The following is a 20,760-nucleotide window of genomic DNA, read 5'->3' on the forward strand; positions in this document are numbered from 1 at the left end:
TCAAGTAGACTAAGATTAAAGTAAATCCAATTAAGTAAATGAGTTTTAGTGTTAAAAATAAGCTGGTGCAGAAATTAAAATTTGGTTTTCTCTCAAAGGATGGTTATCTTGAGCTTTTTGGCGTGGTCTAAGTCTGCCTAAAAGACAAATCTGTTTTGTTAGAATAATGACTGAGGTCACTCTTAAGATTTTTGACTCTTTCTGTTGTCGCTTTGAATGGAAACCTGAGCATTGTTTCACAGTGAGCGTTGTTTGAACAAGTGTTTTAAAATCTTTTGGTATTTTTGACAAGCTTCTCGTCAAAAATATTCAAGTCCTGAATAGAAGAGTTTCTTTCGAAAAATACTAAACTAATTAGGCTTATTTGGTCTATTAAATTACATGGGAAGCATTGTCAAATAAGCGATGATAAACTTTCTTAGGTGGTATTACGTGGGTGAATGCTATTGATAGAAATGTCTTAAAATTATATAGCATTCCTAAAATTCTGATCTGTCCTGGTTATCAGTCATAATTCCAGTTATTATCTAGAAGTGTTGTATGTCACAGAAGTAACCAAGTTTCTTTGTCAATTGCCCTTTGAGTCTTTTGTCTATTTGCAGATAGTTGCTGTTTTACTCTGATGCTTTTTGCTTTTGCAAATATGTTTCATCTTCAGAGAAATTCCTGGAAAGGATTATGACACAAGATTCTAAACTACAGGCTTCTGATAAACTTTCAGATTATAAAACTGAACTGAGTAAGAAATTACAGAATTCTAACAGAAAAACTGAGCTCATAGATCTGCTAACAGAAGATTAAGCTCAATAATCAATTATACAGGACTGTGTGAACTGATGAGGATGATTATAATTTTTTATGACTTCTATTTGAAATATTGCTGAGTTTTTATGTTTTGTTTTGTTTTCTCATATTTAAGGAAATTTTTTTCTCTTTTATCTTATGCTAACTATGACTTATAGCAATTTGGTGAAATTATACCTTTATGAGCAAAACTGAAACATTTATCTTTTTCTCCCTACCTTATCCCTCCAGAATTTGGAAACTCTTTGTGAGTGAATATGGTTATTTCGTGGCAATATAGTTATTTGCGTAAGTTCAATAAGAATCTGTTCTCCTTATAACAGGATACATTGGTTATATTACCAAGGCTTTGACTGGAATGTCATATTTGAAACATACAGGCTTGGATATGACAAGACAGTTTTTCAGGAACAAAGATTCGACTTTCTGTAAATAAAGCCACTTGGAAATATGGGCCTGGTACCTTGTTTACAGAGATTCTGGCAATCTTGCCTGGTAAGTAAGGAAGCTTGCTTATCTGGCAGGTGCAAGGAACCTCAGAATATTTTGGAGACCTCGAGAAGAGAGGAGTCCACCCAAATCTGTAGGTACTGCAGGCAAAATCTGATCGCAAGTCCTTGGCTTGGCTTTTCTGGCCTCGAGAGGCGTTTACAGTTCAATCTGAGATTCCTCATAAAAAAATTCCAGGAAAGCAGATTTTAAAAAGCCTGTATAATCAATTGCTATTCTTACTGCACTTATGTAAATAATTGGACCAAGTTTTATTGAAACTACACTTATTTTGCAAACCAGTTAATCTTAATTTGGCTATCTTTTGTAAAAATGAGGGTGATGTTAGAGAGAAAAAAATTATGTTTCAGTAAAAACTATAGTACACATTCATGGATATTAGATTCTAGCTCTTTTCTTCTACAAAGTTCATCTATTGCTAATCATAATGTCTCCTTGTGGCCATCCATCTCTGATACTTGGGAGTTCCCTGGCCACAGGCAAACCTTTTCTTTCAAATCTACTGCCCAAATACTAGCTAGATTTGCCTTATCACAGGTGGATCATGAACAACAAGTTCCAAAGGTAAAGTCCCCAACTTATCGATACACACAGGATGGATTATATCAAATTTGGGACGAATATATTTGGCTCACTCCTACTAGTGGTCAACTCAGTCAAAAGCCCACTCTATGTTGGGAACAAACCAATCACACCTGTGATACATGGCCTAATAGCACCCGACCTATGGGAAAAATTCCCCATTATATGTGTTCTCATATCATCGCCTTAAGAAATTCTGATTGGTTTGGGACTGACTGGGATAGACGGCCCAGCATACATTGGTTAGCCCCTAATGGCACTCAGTGGCTATGTGGCTCCAACTTATGGCCTTGGCTGCCACCTGGATCAATTGGACGATGCACCCTAGGCTTTGTCTGGATGCAAGGTAGAACTACATTTACTATATCTCCTCCTGCTAACCTACCCAACCTGCAACAGCGCTGGACCTGCTCTGTCTTCCACTGGTATGACCAGGTTGCCTCAATTTTCCTTCCCCAATTAGGAATCGAAAGTGTCATCTGGCACATGGAAGCTCTAAACAAATTTACTATGAAAGCGTTAAATGATACACAACATCGCCTTTCACTGCTTGATTTAGAAGTGTCCCAAATGCGTAAGGCAGTCCTCCAAAACTGAATGGCACTGGATGTCTTGACAGCAGCACAGGGGGGCACTCGTGCCATTATAAAAACTGAATGTTGTGCTTATATTCCTGACTACCATCAAAATATCTCTGGCTTCCTATGTGATATGAACCATCAAATTAAATCCATGTCTGACCCTACCCTATCCCTTAAATGATTGGTTGAACTCTTGGTCAGGTCCAGGTTTCTGGACTACTATCAAAACCTTGTTCATTGGGTTAATCATATTGCTAGTATTTCTTATTATAATTTGTTGTCTATTTCATTGTTTGTCTTCCGTATGTCAACAAAGTTTCACCTCCTGGACCACCTCTCGTCAAATGCTTCTCTTGTCTCCAGACGCTCTGTACACCTTGTCAGCCTTGGACTCCACGGTCGCAGCTTTCTGGTCCGCTGAACCTCCTACCTGTACCTACAGCCCCATTTAGGGGCAGCTCTATGACCTTGTACAGCCGGAAGTAGTTACAGAAGACTGACCATCATCCATATCCCCAAAAGATTTCGGGGCCAAATGGGTTCAGGGGGAGTTTATGATGAGGATTTTAGGCTGGTTACTTTTAAAACTGCAGATGAGGAGCAGGCTCCGAGGAGCAGAGTTTGCTTGCCCTTTGTTGGGGAGTATTTACATTTGTAAGGGAAACCTCCATCTGTAAAGTTGCCTCCCTCTCTGTGCCAGGAAGAAGGCGGGATGGCCTTATCTCTGGAAACTCTTAATGGGGAAGGCAAGGACTTAAGTTGTTTACTGTCTGGCAACCTCATGTAACTGATTTAGGGTGGTGGCTTCCAGCCTTTACGTAATCCGATTTGATTCTTCTCTAAAAGTTGTGGGACCACCCAATGGCCAGACCCCACCTGCACTGATACCATTTTAACTTTTTTACATGTTCTTTCCTTTGTCTTGTAAAGAGATGGCTCACATACCTGTGCCTTAAATTTAGCCTTACTCTCCACTCATGTTTGCAGCAGAAGCTCCTCCTGCCCGTGGGCCCTGTCCCCACGCAGCAGCCTGACTGCCCATGGGTCCTGTCCCCATGCTATTCCACACTATTCTCTAAATAAAAGAGCGCTACTGCCAGATCTTAAGAGTCTGAGAAATCTTTCTTTTGACTCCTCGGCTCACCGATCCCACATCAATATCACACAGGTAAATACTATTCACCATCTCAATCTTGCTACCTCGCTTCCAGAGCTACAGCAGAAAAATGATGATGCCTGCATTCTCTTATCTAATTTGGTGCACAGATGGGTCTTCCTTAAACATAAGCAAGGACATTATCAGCTGTGTATGCTGTCCAGCCTCGAGAATTCCCGCTACTTTCTATTAACTCTGCTAACCCAGTAAAAGATTTCCTCTATAGGCCCAAGAAATCACCACAGAAGAAGAGAAACAAAGGAGGCAACAAAAGGGGGAAAACAATACTCTTGGAAACTTTCTCCCGCAGCGGCTCATAGAGCCACACTCGTGTCCTATGCCCAAAGTATAACGACGGAAACCACTTCATGGGGCACAAGGCCACTTTCCCCATGGGGGACACTTTGAAGTATGGCAATGGGGCTTTGTCCAAATGCCACCATCTCAAACCTAAATATATCTTGTAATGATCTGTATGTCCTCACATTGGGTTGAGGCCTTTTCTTGCAGAAAAGTGACGGCTTTAGGTAAATTATTTTCGGAAAGGATAATTTCTGTTCGAGGAATTCCTACTGAGTTACACAGTGTCCAAGGAACTCATTTCACTGGACAAATAATTAAATCTCTTTGTGACATTTGGCCGACAATACAACAGAAGCATTTAAGCTGTCCTGGCCAAAAGCTCTCCCGCTGGTGCTCCTCAGTCTTAGATCTACACCCTTTGGTCAACATCAGCTGTCCCCTTTCGAGATAATAAGGGGACGGCCTATGCAATTCGATGAAGGAATGTATGAACCAACTTTGCTTAAAGGAGACATCTTACAGCATTGTCAAGGTCTCGTTAAGACACTTAAAAGAAATAAGAGGTTGGTGTCTGATTCTTTTCGCAGTGTGCTCCCGGGAGACAAAGACTTTAGGATCATGAGCTACACCCTGGAGATTTTGTTTATTGGAAAAGAGATTAGATAAAAAACTCTTTGCAGCCCTGTTGGAAAGGATCATACCAGGTACTTTTAACCAGTTCATTCATTGCAGAATCAAAAGGTGTAGACTCGTGGATTCACATTTCTTATTTTTAAAAAAAAGCCTTCTCCACCTGAGTGGGTTTCAGTTCCCATTTCTTTTCTTTCTTTCTTTATTTGAGGAAGATTAGCCCGGAGCTAACTGACACCAATTCTCCTCTTTTTTGCTAAGGAAGGCTGGTCCTGAGCTAACATCCATGCCCATCTTCCTCTACTTTATTTGTGGGACACCTACCACAGCACGGCTTGCCAGGCAGTGCCATGTCTGCACCCGGGATCCAAACTGGCAAGGCCCGGGCCGCCAAAGCAGTACGTGCACACTTAACTGCTGTGCCACCAGGCCAGCCCCTCAGTTCCTATTTCTGATACTTGACTTCAACTGACCAATGTAAATATCTCCAAACCAAGATGAGAAGACAGCAGCTGTTACAGACAGCTGTCCCAGGTCTCAGGACCAGGCCTGTGTTCCCAACCTTATATCTCCTCATTTAAACCTTTGGTGTTTTGTTTTGTTTTTAAAGATTGGCCCTGAGATAACATCTGTTGCCAATCTTTTTTTCCTCTTCTTCTCCCCAGAGCTCCCCAGTACATAGCTGTATATTCTAGTTGTAGGTCCTTCTGGTTCTGCTATGCGGGACGCCGCCTCAGCATGGCTTGATGAGCAGTTCTAGGATCCGAACCAGCAAAACCCTGGGCCACCGAAGCAGAGCACACAAACTTAACCACTTGACCACGGGGCCGGCCCCTCATTTAAACCTTTGTGATGCTTAAACTATATACCTATTTTATAATTGTGCCATTTAAGATTTTCAGAATACTGTCTCACTTAAAGAAAGTGATTGATTTGGAACAGACTGGTCTCGTAGGCCCCTAATGGAACTCAGTGGTTATGTGGAGCAAATCCCTGGCCTTGGCCACTGCCTGGAGGGCTAGAACACTGCACTCTGGCTTCCCTTGGATGCAGGGAAGGAGCCAGACTGAACCAACACCAGTTGCCAATCTTCCTGTCATTAAGGCCAGACGGGCTCCTTCAGTGTTCCACCCGCATGGCCATCTAGGGGCTATATTTGTTCCTTCCTTGGGGCTAGAAGATATCATATCACAAATAGAAGCCCTTACTAAATTCACTCAACAGGCCCTTAACGATAGTCAAGCAGAAATAGCCTTATTAAAGACTGAAATGTCTTTAATGAGAAAGGCTGTCCTTCAAAGTAGAATACGCTTATGTATTTTGACTACATCCCAAGGTGGTACGTGCACCATCATTCAGACTGAATGCTGTGTTCTATACCTGATGAATCTTCCAGTGTGTCATCTCTGCTAAAGCACATAAAAAAAACAGGTAAATGTCTTGAGTGATTCTACACCCAGTCTTGATTTGTTTGGTTGGTCTCCTTCAGGTATCAGTTCCCTTTTTCAACCTAAATTGCAATTATAATTGTAAACAATGTGAGCATAAAGAGTCATGGAAAGGCACATGCATGATGTTTGTGCAGCAACCTAAAATTAACTGAAAAACCTATGAAATGCTTCCTCTGTTAATATATACCGCTATGTTTGTACAACTATTTCCCTCCAGCATGGATAACTGGGCACATAAATGAGAAAAAGCCTAGCACCGAGGGACAGGATGGACCCAGGGCAGGCAGCAAGCACCCTGGCACAGAAGACAATATTTTGATTCTCAATGCTTTCTATCAAAAAATTAGAGATCAAAAGGAAGCAAATGATAAATAAACGACAAGCAACAGGATATAGTGGAGCATATGAGGAAGATATTTGGTTTAAAACTAATTCAGCCTGAACTTGTTTTTCCAAAAGGGCCAGACATGGCCTGTTGAGCATGCATTGTACATCTGCTTTGAATAGTAATATGTCCCAAAGACGAGAATGATGCCCCTAAAGATAGGGATATAGCTTCCCCCCATATCAGCATTTCTTTAAGGATAAGCATCTCTTCCTCGAAACTAAAGATTAATTACCAACCTGCTGTGCTCACCTTGTGACCACTGACCTGCTGACCACCAACCCACTGTGCCAGCTAAACATCTCGTGACGGTAAAAGAAGAAATATTTCTGTCATATGTGATGTATGCTCTTTGTTCCAAGATGGTACATAACCACGCTGTACACCCCACTTCTTTGGTGCCCTTCCTTCCCTGGGGAAGGAAGGCCCCAGGCTATAGTCCTCAGATCTGGTTCATAATAAACTCACCCCAATTTTGATTTATAGATTGCGTTGACACCCACTAGATTACCGTTTACTACAAAGGATATTAAAGGCTACGAATCAACAACCAGATGAAGAGATACACAGGGTGAGGTCCCAAACAAATGAGTTTGGGCCCAGCACCATGGCACGTGGAAGTGCTCTGGTTCACCAACCCAGAAGTTCTCCAAACCCCATCCTTTTGGGTTTTTAGGGAGGCTCCATTACATAGGCGTGATTGATGAACTGGTTGGCCATTGGTGATTGGTTGAACCTTCAGCCCCTCTCCTCTCCTGAGATCGGGGGTGGGGGGGGGGTGGGGGAGGGGGCCCAAAAGTTCCAACCTTCTAACCACAGGGCTGGTTTCCCTGGCAACCAGGCCGATCCTTTGGTGACTTAGGGGCTTTCCAAAAGTTGCCTTATTAACATAACAAAAGACTCCTTTATCATTCTCCCTCACTTAGGAAATTCCAAGTGTCTTAGGAGGTCTGTCCTAGGCATGGAAGGAAGACCAAATATGTATTTCTTATTGTAAATCACAATATCACAAAGTTCTACTGCTGTAACCCTTTGGAAATTTTCATAGTGAAATGCTTACATTTTCCATAATGTGCACACGGAGCGGGACTCTGGCCCACACAGTTCCTTCACTGCGTGAGGATGATAAGAAAACATTCCCCACATTTCTGCAACTAATTGGATTTGTGTTCTTTTAAGTTAGTCCACAACCTGAGCATTCTGGACATCAGAGAGGGGATTCTGGGACCCGTCACAGGGGAAAGCACGGGCGTTTGGGGTGTGGAGGGACATGGGCTCAGGGCCCAGCTCTCCTGCAATATAGTCTTTATTGCGCAGTTGTAACCGTGGGCCCCCAGGACCAGTTCAACTCACCCCATCTTAGCAGCAGAGTAATTGAGTAGTTTTTCAAGAAATGAGACGCCTTGTCCAGTTCAGGCTGGTTGAGACCACCAACCCATCCACTGGGCCTGCAAAAATGCTTGATAAGTGACCTTTTTGACATCAAGGAACTAAAAACTCCACCCTCGGATCATGAGAATGCCACCGTCTTGTGAACATGTGTCCTGCGAAGGGGCATGAAGCCTGGCTACACCCGCGCATATCATCAATTACCTCACCTCTCCTCACCTCCCATCATGGATCTCCACACTTCAGACGGCTCTGCCCTTCATCCCATAAATTGTGCCCCAAGCCCTGGATTGGGAAGCCAGATCTGAGAGCATATGCCCCTGTCTCCTTGCCAATGAATCTAGCAATAAAGGTGATTTCTTTTCCCAAAAGCTGATGCCATAATAACCAGCTTTTTTATCCGCATAGGGCAAAAGACCCGCAATTTTGTGCAGTAACACAATCTGGACTCAGTTTCGCGGCCCTAGCTGGAAGCTGGTCAGCTCCCCTGCTAGAGCAGCCAATGAAGCACACACCTCGACCACTTCCCTTCTAGCTCTCACACTCCAGGCCACTGAAGACCTGCCTTGACCACCCCAGGGCCAGGAACCAGACAACTAGGGACAGCCCTTGTGCCCCAAAGCCAACAAAATCATTCAAATCAGCCAGTCCACAGGGAGCCCTGAAGCCTAGCTGACCCCACCCCACTGGCCACCCATAAGCTGCCCCGACAGCCCCCAGTGCAGCCCCCTGTGGCCCTGCTCTAAGTTCTACCTTTCACCTTTCCCAGTGTCATCCTCCTGGATCCTGCCGTCAAAAGAAACTTTAAATTTTGTAAAACAGACATAGAAGGACAAGGGTTCAGGTCCCAGCTGTGCTGCTACCACCTGTGTGACTTCGGGCATTTCCTTGCTCCCCTTGGTTTTCCGGTGTAAAGACAGGTGTCTCTAATGCACAGGGTCCGTGCATGGGCTAAGTGAGAGGACGCAGGTAGAAATCTTAGTAAAATATCTGGCTTCATAAATGCTCATGTAATTTCTCCCTACACCCCCCACACCTGGCATGTATCTGCACCCCCGACCCAGCCGTAGGGAATGCGCATGGCTGGCATTACTCTGATTGGACAATGGCGATGAACACCACCCCAGTCCATTTCTTCCCTAATGTCAATCCACCCCTTTTCCTCCACAGAACCCAAATTTTGTTGAGGTTCAGTGTTCAGTGAAAGTGACCCCAGCCCAGATGTAAATCTTCCTAATGTCAGCCAGTTTTGGTGAAACATTTGTAAGTAATTGGTTTAGTCAAAGGCATAGAAAGCAATTCTGGCCAAAGAGGATGTCTGAAGGGAGGGTTTATGGGAAAGGTTCTCACTCTAAAAAAAGACACTTGGCCAGCTTCCATCTCAGAAGGACAAAGCCATTTGCAGCAGGCTCATGCTCCCACTGAGGATGAGAAAACCTAGACAAATCACAGAAACTGTATTTTTAAGACACTAGAGAGATGGACAAGCAACAAAGGCAAGAGGGACTAAAATTCCAGAGACAGGAAACCTATAGACCTCACCTGAATGTCCACAGCCATTCCCCTGGGCAGGCGCTGCCTCAGAGCTTGCCAAGAGCTTGAGAATTTGACTTTGGTCAAGGCTGAGGCCACTCGTAGGGGACAGAGAAACAAGCAGAGCTTTTGGTAATTATGCAGTTCCCAAGTGACAAAATTAGAGAGTTGAAGGGCTTCCAATGGCTTCTGTGAAATGAGTTAACAGTGACTCCATTTTGTACTCTGGACTCCACCTTGTTAAAAATGTGAAACTACTGACCTTGCTGACTTGCCAAGAGAGTTATTGCTGAGAAAGGACTTTCTGAAGGGCCTTGTTTGGTAGCAATGAGATGTCCTAGAGTAAGTCAGTGAACGGTAACAAAAGGTTACCCTCCAGTGGTAGATCTTTACAAACAACTGAGATGATTGTTCTGGGCTCTCCTTTTTGCTAAAAACTCCTGACTTTTACTCCTCAGGGAGATACTTTTCTGGCTGCTGCTGGAACCTATGTTGCCCGAATTGCAATTCTAAGACCCTGAATAAATGCTCTCCTTTTGTTTTGCAGTTGCCTCTTTTTTCTAAGTTGACATTTCATGTAAATTTTAGAACCTGCTTACCAATTTTGACACAAAAAAGCTAAGAGTACAAGGAAGCACCACCCCACCCACCAGAACAGCTGAAATTAAAGAGACTGACAATACCAAGTGTTGGTGAGGATGAGGAGCAACTGGAACTCTCATACAATACTGGAGGAAACACTTTGGGAAAGTGTTTGGCAATACCTACCAAAGCTGATCATACATACAGTCAATCCACCCTTGGTATCCACCCAATAGAAATGAGGGCTTACTGACACCAAAACGGAGTAAAGAATGTTCAGAGCAGCATTCTTCATAGAAGCCAGGTCTGGAAACAAGCCAAATGCCACCAACAGTAGATTAGGCAGCAGCTCTGGTATTGCCATTGTCAACTTAAAAAGCAAATTTGCCTGTTATTTTATCTCAACATGAGTTTATTTGGGCATAGCCAAAAGAATTGCAATTTGGGGTGTGCATGCTATGGCAAACCATAGGCAAACTCAGAGAACAAAGGAGGGGAGCTGCTTTTATAGAGAAAAAGGGGGAGAGGGAGGGGCTGTTCTAAAGGAAAGTCCATTGGGGGAGAGGAACAGTTCAGGGCGAGAATGCCTTCTCATTGGCTGAGCTGTGGTGTTTCTCATTGGCTGAGTGTGGAGGCTTCTCATTGGCTGAGCTGTGGTGTTTCTCATTGGCTGAGTGTGGAAGCTTCTCATTGGCTGAGCTGTGGTGTTTCTCATTGGCTGAGTGTGGAAGCTTCTCATTGGCTGAGCTGTGGTGTTTCTCTTTGGCTGAGTGTGGAAGCTTCTCATTGGCTGGGCTGTGACATTTCTCATTGGCTGAGCTGCAGTGTTTCTCATTGGCTGAGCTGTGGCATTCCTCATTGGCTGAGCTGTGGTGTTTCTCATTGGCTGAGCTGAGGTGTTTCTCATTGGCTGATCTGTGGGGTTTCTCATTGGCTGAGCGGTGGTGTTTCTCATTGGCTGATCTGTGGGGTTTCTCATTGGCTGGACTGTTGTCAGGTGGGGAGAGAAATCTTCCTTCAGTAGTAAAGTAGTTGTACTTCCTGTGGGAGATGCAAGCATCTGTCTCTTCCTGTTTGGTGTAATTGATGATGAGTGATGGGGTGAGAGCTCCCCCTGCAGGCCTTCCTGACTCCAGTTTAGTTAAGGTTTTTTTTTATTTTCCACGCCATACGATGGAACACTACACAGCAACAAAAGTGAGGATGGATGAACTGCTGAGACACACAGCTGCATGGGTGACTCTCACAGGCGCACAGCTGAGACACACAGCTGCATGGGTGACTCTCACAGGCGCACAGCTGAGACACACAGCTGCATGGGTGACTCTCACAGGCGCACAGCTGAGACACAGCTGCATGGGTGACTCTCACAGGCGCACAGCTGAGACACACAGCTGCATGGGTGACTCTCACAGGCGCACAGCTGAGACACACAGCTGCATGGGTGACTCTCACAGGCGCACAGCTGAGACACACAGCTGCATGGGTGACTCTCACAGGCGCACAGCTGAGACACACAGCTGCATGGGTGACTCTCACAGGCGCACAGCTGAGACACACAGCTGCATGGGTGACTCTCACAGGCGCACAGCTGAGACACACAGCTGCATGGGTGACTCTCACAGGCGCACAGCTGAGACACACAGCTGCATGGGTGACTCTCACAGGCGCACAGCTGAGACACACAGCTGCATGGGTGATTCTCACAGGCACACAGCTGGATAAAAGAAGTCGGACGCAAAGCAGCCAATGTTGTGTGATGCCACCTATACAAAGTTTCAAAGCAGTCAAGCCAAATTTATGGTGTTAGAAGTCAGAACAGTGGTTACCTTCAGGGTGTGGATACCAACTGAGAGGGGCACAAGGGAGCCTTCTGGGTTTCTGGAATGCTCTGTATCTTGATATGAGTGGTTGCTACATTGTAAATATGTATATATATAATGTATGTGTTACATGGATAGTGCACATATCTAATTTCATCAACCTGTACATTTAAGTTCTGCACACTTAGCTGTATGTAAACTGTGTCACAATTCTTTTCAAGATAAGGAGCAAAAAGACATGTACGAGAATGTTCATAGCAGCACTATTTGAAACAGCGAAAACCTGAAAACTATCCAAAGCACATCAGGTTGACAAATAAAAATGGCAAGCAATAGGATATATTGGAGTATATGAGGAAGCCATTTGGTATAAACCTAATTCGGCCTGACTTTGTTTTTTCCAAAAGGGCCTGACTGTGGCCATTGAGCATGCATTGTATATCTGCTTAGACATTTTGAGATAAAGGTGCAACTTCCCTCCCCCTCCCAATGTTGGCATCTCCTTAAAGATTAAGCATCTTTCCTCAGGCTGGGAACTGATTGCAGCGCTCATCTGTGACCGCCCAGCTCGAGGCAACAGACCTGCCACCCTGCGGGGTTCACCGAGACAGCAGACCTATCTGCTGTTTCCATCAATCACTGTGCCGACAGAGCAGCCTCGTGACTATTGTAAAAGGGACATTTCAATCATACGTAAACATCCTCTTTGAGGGTATATAACCACCCTGTGTACCCCCACTTCTTTGGAGTGCTCTGTTCCTTTGTGGAAAGACTCTCCCGGGTTATAATCCTCAGATTTCAGCTCAGAATAAACACACCCAAATTTTCATTTATAGATTGGTTATGGATTATTTTCGTCGACAAGGTGTAGGATGAAAAAATAAATTGTGGTGTGTTCACATGACACAATACTGTATAGCACTTAAAAAAACAAATGCTATCTGACCACAACAGTACCGATGACTCTCATAAGCCCATTGTGAGTAAAGAAGCTAGACAGGAAAGAGCACCTGCCACGTGATTCTGACTGTTATAAACAGCACTACTAATCTATGACAAGAGAAGTCGGCATAGTGGTCACCCTTGCGGGCAGTAGTGACCGGAAGGACGCATGACAGAGCCTTCTAAGGTGCTCTTAATGTACTGTTTTCTGATGTAGAGGATGATTACATGGATATTTTCAGTTTGCAAAAATTCGTCATGATGAATCTGTGACTTGAGTATTTTTTCTGTATGTTGGTCCTACCCAAAAGCAAACAAAAAAAATCATGGCATGAAAAAGGCAGGCCTCTTCTTCTCCAGGCTGTCATATTTGTATGTGATGTCTGGAGCTGCAGCAGCCATCTTGTGAGCATGAGGGGAGTTATCCCAATGACTGAGGATTGCAGAGTGGAGAGATGGTAAAACTCTTGTGCTGTTGAGCCATTGAATTCGCCATCCCTGAAGCTGCCCTACCTTGAGACTTCCTGTTATGTGATACTTTTTTCTCGCCATTAATTATATTTATTTTGAATCAGATTTTCTCAAATTTGCAGCCAAATCATAGTAACCCATCCATACACTATGAGGGAAAGGCTTATCCAGGAAGAGAAATTCAAAGATACCATAAGTAACCTGGAAATATTAGATACTTAATGAAAAAGAGCCGTATTATTATTACTCAACTTAAGTTCTCCTTCCACTTGATTCCAGACATTTTGCTAGCCACCAGACTCTTTCCTCAAAGGAATTTTGCATAAAAGCTGAATCTATAAAATAGATCAAAGCATAGCCACTCTTTTTGAAGTCTGACATGAGGAGGACCCCTGTGTCCTCCCCCCGGTCCCTGGAGCAGGCTTGTGAAGACTCCGCGGGGTCCTGGCACTCTGAGGAGCAGAGCCTGAAAGCCACGGCCTGGCTCGGGCTGCAGCAGAGCGTCCAGGAGCCTTAGTTACCTGCCAAGTGGCGCCCCAGCAACGCTGACACAGCTCCCCCTTCCCAGCTCCCAGTCCCACGTGCCATGCCCTCCAAAAGGGCAGATCAGAAGCTCCAGGGCAGCCTGCTGGTGTGGGGACAAGCTCCCAGAGCATTCAGGGAACCCTCGCCTTCGCACAGGACGATGGCCTCTGGACATCCCACCTGAATACCTAACTCACCTGGCGGCACTGGACTGTAGCCCGGCTCTCTCCTGCTGCTGTAACTCACAGGCACCCCAGCTCCTCCCCCTCCACAGCTCCTCCCCTCTGCAGCTCCTAGGACCCCGTGCAAATGGAGGAACTTCCCTGGGCTTTGGATGGAGAGGCTGGCACCAAGGCCAAGGACTAGGGGAGGCAGAGCATGGACTGTCGAGAGCTGGAGGTGGAGCTATGACAGGGGCTGTGGGCATATCTCTGGGTGTCCCCTAGGCTGTGGGGGGTTCTGTGGCCAGAGGTTTTCTCTGAGGAAGAAAGAGGCCGAAGAATGCAAGGGAGGGAGGAGGAGCGGAAGGTGCAGATTTTAGCAAACACCTGTGGCAGCACTACGGCCCCAAGGCCCTCTGTGCCCTCTCCCGGGATACAAAGCACGCCGTAGCAGCCGCACAGTACAGGGCCGCTCCTGTGACCACCGGGTGACCTGTGAAGACACTGAGGTCCAGGAGCAGAAAGCTTGGAGATCAGAAGCAGAATCAGAACAAGCTCCTGGAACCCCCCCTTGCAGGACACTCTGTCCTGTACACACACATCTTTCATCCTTGGTGGCCTGCAATGGTCAGTTGCTGTGATATTGTGATTATAATAAGAAATATACATTCGGTCTTTGTTAGTTCCTGGCACAGAGCTCCCAAAACCCTTGGAATTTCTTAACTGATGAGAGTGGCAAATGTGTCTTTCATTATGCTAATGAAGTGGCTTCTAGAAAGCCTCTAGGTCTCCTAAGGATGGAGACCTAGTCAGCAGGGGAACAGAACACGTGATGAGAGAATTGGAACTTTCCCCTCAACCCCTGGGGAAGGGAGAGGGGCTGGAGGTCGGACCAATCACCAAGGGCCAACGATTTCATCAATCATGCTTGCGTAATGGAACCTCCATAATAACCCAAAGGAGGGGTTTGGAGAGTGTCCAGGTTGGTGACCATGTGGAGATTCGGGGAGAGTGGCTGCTGGGAGAGGGCATGGAGTTTCCGCACCCTTCCCATACCTGCCCTGTGCATCTCTTCCCTCTGGCTGGTCCTGAGTTTCATCCTTTCATGACAAACCAGTGATCTAAGTAAAGTAAGTAAAACATTTCTCAGAGTTCTGTGAGCCGCTCTAGCAAATTAATTGAACCCAAATAGGGGGGCGTGGGAACCTCCGATCTACAGCCGGTCAGTCAGAAGCACAGGTGATGACCTGGACTTGCGACTGGCATCTGAATGGGGGTTGTGGACAGTCTTATAGAACTGAGCCCTTAACTTGTAGGATCTGACATTATCTCCAGGTAGCCAGAGCGAGAATTGAATTAAATTGTAGGCCCCATGAAAGATGACATGAATGGAGTCATGTTAAAACAGCCGGAGCAGTCATTTCAGAGGAATGTCTTGCACATCCTGTTTTCTTTATCTCCCAAATGGAACCAAACCACCAACAGGCCCAGGAGTCATTAAAGAAGAGACTATCCTGTTTGTAAGGACTGATGAAACTGGACTTTGCTGATGGCTGAATCGCTAACCCATCAGTGAAGTACAAACTTAGCCTTACCTCATCGAGCACCAATGAACAACTCACCGCATCTCTCTCCTGCTTTTCTCATAAAAACCCTGAGCCCCTCTCCTGTAATCAGGACACTATTTGGGTTTCCCCAAATTGCAGTTCTGTGACCCCAAAATAAACACCTCTCTGCCTCTCATTTTGGCCCTTTATTTTTAGTTTAACGACACCCAGCTGGTGTCTGGAGAATTGCTTGGTGGCATGGGGAAACCCACCCCTGACACATGTCTGAACTGCTGACCGGAACCTTCTAGTTGTGAAGTGGACAGAGAAGGGAGAAAACCAACCACTAGGAGGGGGCAGGTTTGTGATTTGTTTGGGGCACTGGCTGCGGAGACACCCACAGCCCACCCTCCTAGCCCACAGGCTTCTACACCTCTGCAGGGCTTCCAGGATGCCCCACTCTCCCATGCCTTGGCCCAGCCTCGGCGACCATGCTGAGGGGACAGAGCTCAAAGCGTACCTTCTCTCCTCTGTACAGCACTCCCTCTGCACCCAGGCCAGGGGGACTGAGGCAGCCGTGGCGTGTCATGCAGTGAATTATGTCTCCTTGAAAAGACCTCTTGGAGTCTATCAACTTAAAAGGCAAAATTGCCTGTTATTTTACCCCCAAAATGAATTTATTTGGGAATAGCCAAAAGAATTGCAATTCAGGACCTGCATCCTACGGCAAATCCAGCAAACAAAGGAGGGGAGCTGCTTTTGTAGAAAAAAGGGGGAGAGGGAGGGGCTATTTGAAAGCAAACTCCATTGAGGGAAAGTAACAGTTCAGGGCAGCAACGGCTTCTCATTGGCTGAGCTGCAGTGTTTCTCATTGGCTGAGCTGTGGCATTTCTCATTGGCTGAGCTGCAGCGTTTCTCATTGGCTGAGCTGTGGCGTTTCTCATTGGCTGAGCTGCAGCATTTCTCATTGGCTGAGCTGCAGAGACTTCTCATCGGCTGAGCTGAAGTATTTCTCATTGGCTGGGCTGTGGAGTTTCTCATTGGCTGAGCTGTGGCATTTCTCATTGGCTGGGCTGCTGCCAGTGGGGAGAGAAATCTTCCTTCACAGTAATAGTAAAGTAGTTTTACTTCCTGTTGAAATGCAAGCATCTGTCTCTTCCTGGTCAATGTAATTGACAATGTGTGATGAGGTGAGAGCCCCCACTACAGGCTTCCCCACTCTAGTTTAGTTGAGGTTTCTCTTATTTTCCACACAACAACGGTGAGTGAAGTGCCCACGGCAGTCCCAGCACGGGGGAGGGGAGGGCCACAGCACCCAAGGGTCTCCTCGAGGGCCCGCTTGTGCAGCCTCCGGGCCAGTCTGTGAGCTCTGCAAAGCTTCTAACCAATTCCTCTTCTGCTTCGACCAGCCAGAGTCCACTTCTGTCATTTGCAGCCAGAGGCCTGTCTGATTCAATGGAAAAGGTTTCCCTCCACGTGGGGACAGAGGGGGCTCTGGGAAGGAAGGGCTGTGGGAGCAGGGAGATTACAATTTGTAAACTGTGGGGTGCAGTACAGAGGGCACCAGTCTAACGTGTTCCTGCTGCTGAGGCAGACCTAAAAACAGGAACAGGGAGCTCCTCTCCTCCTCGGCCCCCCCACCCACCAAGAGAAACCCACCTCTGAGGCTGGAGGCCAGGGTTTTCTGAGGGAAGAAAAAGCAGAGGCTTTTATTTCTAAAGCAGGGGTTTTAGAAGTTCAAGGTGGACATGGGCAAACCTTGGAGAAGGAAGAGGCCCCCTGGGGGAGACGCAAGAGCTCCGCAGAGCACGATGGGGAAGAGCTGTGGGTTTCGGGGCGTGGGGGGCCGCTGCCCTTGCACACAGCACCCGGTTAGCAGAGAAGCCCACGAGGGTGGGACTCGAGTTCACCCCCAGCCTGGGTGAGAGGTGGTCTCTGCTCTCATCAGCATGAGCCCCTCTTCCCCCTTGAGGCCACCCCTTGGCCAGAGAAGCACACAGTGCCCACCACCTTGGCAGCTTGATGGGGTGGGAGGACCCTGGACTCCAGTGGCCTGGTCAAGCTCTGGTTCCAGCCTCCAAGGGTGGCCCTGAGCAAGTCCCTCTCTGCACCTCTCTTTGCACATCCGAAAAACTTAGAATGGCTTCCCCTTCCATGGGAACGAATGAGACCCTTCCCTGTCTGGCCACACTGGGCTCCAGAGAAGGATTTAGACACGAGGAGACGGCGGGCACAGGTTCCAGGGGCAGGCCCACTGGGCCCAGGGCCACAGGGGCAGTATGGCAGGGGGTCTCCTGCAGGCCCACCCACTCCTGCCTTACAAGGAGGTTGGTGGGAGCTATCAACGCTGCCTGCTCCCCCAGGGAGTCCCCCCCAGGGCCCAGCGTCCAGCCGTGCTCTGAGGGAGGGGGACGAGGGACACTGCAGGTGGGAGGCTTTTCAGGACCAGAGTGTGACCGAAGGTGCTGACCAGCACCTGTGCCCAAGCCGCGCCTGCTCCGCAGGAGTGAAACCAAGAACGAAGGAGTTAACACTTCCCCTGGTTAGGGTGAAACATGCCTGTACCCACAAGGTTGACTTGGGAAACAAAGTAACTGGAGTTTCTGAGCTTCCTTTGCATAATAGCAGGAAGACGCTGATAAGAGAGCAGCTTGCTGGCAGCCCTCGCCTGACTAACCATCTCGCCGAGCATTGAGAAGCTGAAATGACCGATCATAAACTTTAGACGTCACGGACTAAAAATCCACCCTGTGCAACACATAGAACCCCGCGAATCCACACATGCACCTCGTGAAGAAATAAGACAGACAGTCGTGCATGCGCAGAGGACTCAAAACTTCAGCCACATGCTTCCCCCACCACCTAAAACCCCAAATACAAACCCTTGCTTGGCGGCCGGCCCCGTGGCCAAGCGGTTAAGTCCGCGTGCTCTGCTTCGGTGGCCCAGGGTTTTGCTGGTTCAGATCTTGGGTGTGGACGTGGCACCGCTCATCAAGCCGTGCTGAGGCAGCATCCCACATGGCACAACCAGAAGGACCCACAACTAGAATATGCAACTGTGTACTGGTGGGCCTAGGGGAGAAGAAGGAAAAAAAAAACTGGCAACACGTGTTAGCTCAGGTGCCAATCTTTAAAAACAAACAAACAGATAAACAAAAAAACCTCTTGCTTGTAGCTTTGGGGAGAGCTGGGATTACAGCGTTAGCTGCCCATTCTCCTTGCTCAGCGCTTGGCAATAATATTCCTACTTTCTTCCACCACACCCAGTATCAGAGACTGGCTTGCTGCGTGACGGGTGAGCGAGCCCACTTCGGTTCAGTAACAGGAGCAGAGCATTCCTGCATCTGGCCCTAGGGCAGGGGGTGACACACCAGGCCCTGTACCAACAGCTTTGTGTATTAATCTGACCTGCACAGCCACCCACAGAGGGAGGCTGTGGTCACCCCATCTTCCAGTGTGGAGACGGAGGCAGAGAGGGGGAGCAGCCTGCCCAGCTCGCACCGGGCACCCCCCTTGGAACCTCCTTCTCATTTCTCTGAGCTTCTCTTTGCCTTGGGCTGACACTTTTTGTGCCATGACTCCATCAGAAATGCCCTCAAATCCTACGAGGAAAATGCTGTCAAACCTGTCCAGTAGGTCACCAGGAAAGGGAGCCAGGGATGTGCTGACTGGCAGGTAGAGACGGAGGTGCCCACCCACTCAGGGCTGCCGGACCCTGACAAGACCAAGCCCCCGTGTTGACATGCAGGACTCCAAGTTTTGAACTTTACCTCACCCCCATCTTACCCTCACAATATACTTTTAGAAACGCTTAGGGGCCGGCCCCATGGCCAAGTGGTTAAGTTTGTGTGCTCTGCTTTGGCGGCCTGGGGTTCATCAGTTCAGATCCTGGGCGTGGACCTAGCACCACTCATCAAGCCATGCTGAGGCAGCGTCCCACATAAAAGAACTAGAATGACTTACAACTAGGATACACAACTATGTACTGGTTCTTTGGGGAGAAAACAAAAAAGAGGAAGGTTGGCAACAGATATTAGCTCAGGGCCAATCTTCCTACCACAAAAAAAGAAAGAACTGCTTAGAACTGCATGTAGGTGAGCTAATGAGTACCCAGTAGAAAGAATAACTTGTTGGTGAGAAAATTTATGACTCCTGCCCAGAACTGTTCCTTCTGTCTCAGATAAGGAAATAACTAAGGTTTCCTTAGATTCCGCAGGAACGTCACGTTCAGCAGATCGGAAACTTTTTGTCTACAGAGAGGCACCCAGTGTTCTGCAGTCATCCATCACCTGACATTCTTGAGCCCCCTTCCCAATCCCATTTGCCTTATATAAGTCATTTCCAAATCAGTCCCCCTTTAAGATTTTTTTTTAGGACCATAGTCCACCATCTTCCAATCAGCTGGCTTATTGCTTAATAAAGTTCTTTCTCTATAGCCACCTTGCCTCTTGACTGGTTGGTTTTTGCCTTGTGGCAAGCAGATCGAGCCCTTGCTTAGTAACACTGACACAGGCTTGCTGCTTCAGCCCGGCAGGCTGCTCTCCTCTCGACCCATTTCCTCCTCTGTAGGCAAAGCCTTCCAGGGTCTCTCGTCCACCTGGGGCTCTTGGTCGCAGGCCTCTGCTGGGCGAGGGTGGCGCTGGCTTGAGCAGAAGACGGCACAGAGCGCAGAGTCTCCTGAACTCAGATCCTATATCCTCCCTTTTCAAACAAAAAGCAGAGCGTGTGCACACTCTTCAGCCCCTGCTTTGTCCATGTAGTATTTTTCTGCTTCAGACACAAAGAGTACCTTCATTCCTCTACACGGAGGCAGAGAACCCCTGCAAAATCATTTTCAGAGTTTTTTTTAACATGTTAGTGTAAGGGAGATCGATTTCTAATGTGATAAAATAAATGACATGCACGATGCCACTCGCCTGTGCATTTTCCCAAGGGGAGCGCCAATAGGAAGGACTGGTGCCCCAGAAGCTGGGGGGCTAAGTCTGGAACCCCTTAGCAGGGTGATGGCCACCGCAGAAGGGTGTGGGGAAGGCCTCTGGAGAGGGTGGTGCCGGTGTCACGTTCTGCCGGTGCCCCAGGCGAAAGGAGGGGGCGCCTGGGTGGGTGAGGTCAGCTGGCGGGAGGACGGCCTGTGGTGAGTGGGGTCAAGGAGTGGGCAGGGTCAGAGGGGAGGACAGCCTGTGGGTGGGTGGGGTCAGGAGGTGAGTGGGGTCAGGGCTGGGGAGCACAGTCTGGGTGGGTGGGATCACGGGTTGGGTGCATGGCGTCTGGGATGCTCTGACTCTGCTTCCATGTCGAAAGCCTGGGATGAGTGGCAGTGTTAGATGGGTGATTAATGGTTAAGAGCTCAGCTCCTGGCACGTGGAGATGTCACCAGCGGCGCCA

The 20,760-nt window shown here is 47.4% G+C and overlaps 1 long non-coding RNA gene across 1 annotated transcript; it reads right to left on the reverse strand.

The window, feature by feature from the left end:
• Positions 1–10,425: 10,425 nt before the first annotated feature.
• On the reverse strand, positions 10,426–20,026 carry LOC139085195 (uncharacterized). The gene is made up of 2 exons (XR_011543302.1): positions 18,258–20,026; positions 10,426–16,883 (listed from the first exon to the last, which is right to left on the reverse strand). It is a non-coding gene; the product is annotated as an uncharacterized lncRNA (long non-coding RNA).
• Between the last annotated feature and the right edge of the window lie 734 nt (positions 20,027–20,760).

Source organism: Equus przewalskii, chromosome 8 (assembly GCF_037783145.1).
Source record: "Equus przewalskii isolate Varuska chromosome 8, EquPr2, whole genome shotgun sequence".
Lineage (NCBI taxonomy): Eukaryota > Metazoa > Chordata > Mammalia > Perissodactyla > Equidae > Equus > Equus przewalskii.